At 43.4% G+C, this 774-nt stretch overlaps 1 protein-coding gene across 2 annotated transcripts in view; it reads right to left on the bottom strand.

The window, feature by feature from the left end:
- The window catches only part of LOC117174266 (chymotrypsin-1-like), a 27,090-nt gene that overhangs the window by 23,658 nt on the left and 2,658 nt on the right, over positions 1 to 774 (bottom strand). The window lies entirely within an intron of this gene.

The raw sequence follows: 774 nt of genomic DNA on the forward strand, positions 1-774 counted from the left end.
TCTGTTACATTATTAAACCGAATCGTCGCAGCCCTAGGTAAAGGCTTTGTCATACCTCTGGAGAGATACGGCGGAACCCTCGAGGGGCCCCGAAACCTCACGCCACAAGGCGCCATCATATGAATTCGGAAATCGTGCTTTTCGGCTAGTCAGTCGTCCTTGGTCTGTAGCTCGTAATTAGTGTTCTAGTGTTCGGTTCACCACCACGCTCTCTTCACCTCACCCCGCCAAGAAGTCGCATCATCTCCAGGGTATCCTTATCATCAGCCTTCTTACCGATACGTCGATTCCTTCATTCCTTACATTCCATGTAATTTGTGAATAAAATTATCATCATTCTTTTTGATCTGTGTTTGATTGTGTCTCTACCTTTTCTCGGTACAACATTTCCCATTTCCCTCCCCTGCTTTACCTCCGTAAAAGAGGATAGTGTAAATAGGGAAAGAAGGTGGTGAGAAAGTGCAGGGTTTGGATGTGTGGGAAATAAATTCAGGGGAGTTTAGGAGAAGGAAATTAGAAAAGGGAGAAATAAGAGAAGAAAGAAGGAAAGTAGGAAAGTAGGTTTAATACGGAGTTGGACAGTGTGGGAAGGAAAGTAGTGGAAGTCAGTGAAAGCGAAGGGATAGGAAGTGAGTGATCGGAAATACATTATATTTTGTACATTCCAATATAATATATATAATTAAAAATTTGTCATAAGGACAACCGCAGAATTTCGCCGGGAGCGGGTGCTAATCTGAAAAATTGCACCCGCTTCCAGCGAAATCGCGGTAA

This window comes from Belonocnema kinseyi, chromosome 1 (assembly GCF_010883055.1).
Source record: "Belonocnema kinseyi isolate 2016_QV_RU_SX_M_011 chromosome 1, B_treatae_v1, whole genome shotgun sequence".
NCBI classification, from domain to species: Eukaryota; Metazoa; Arthropoda; class Insecta; order Hymenoptera; family Cynipidae; genus Belonocnema; species Belonocnema kinseyi.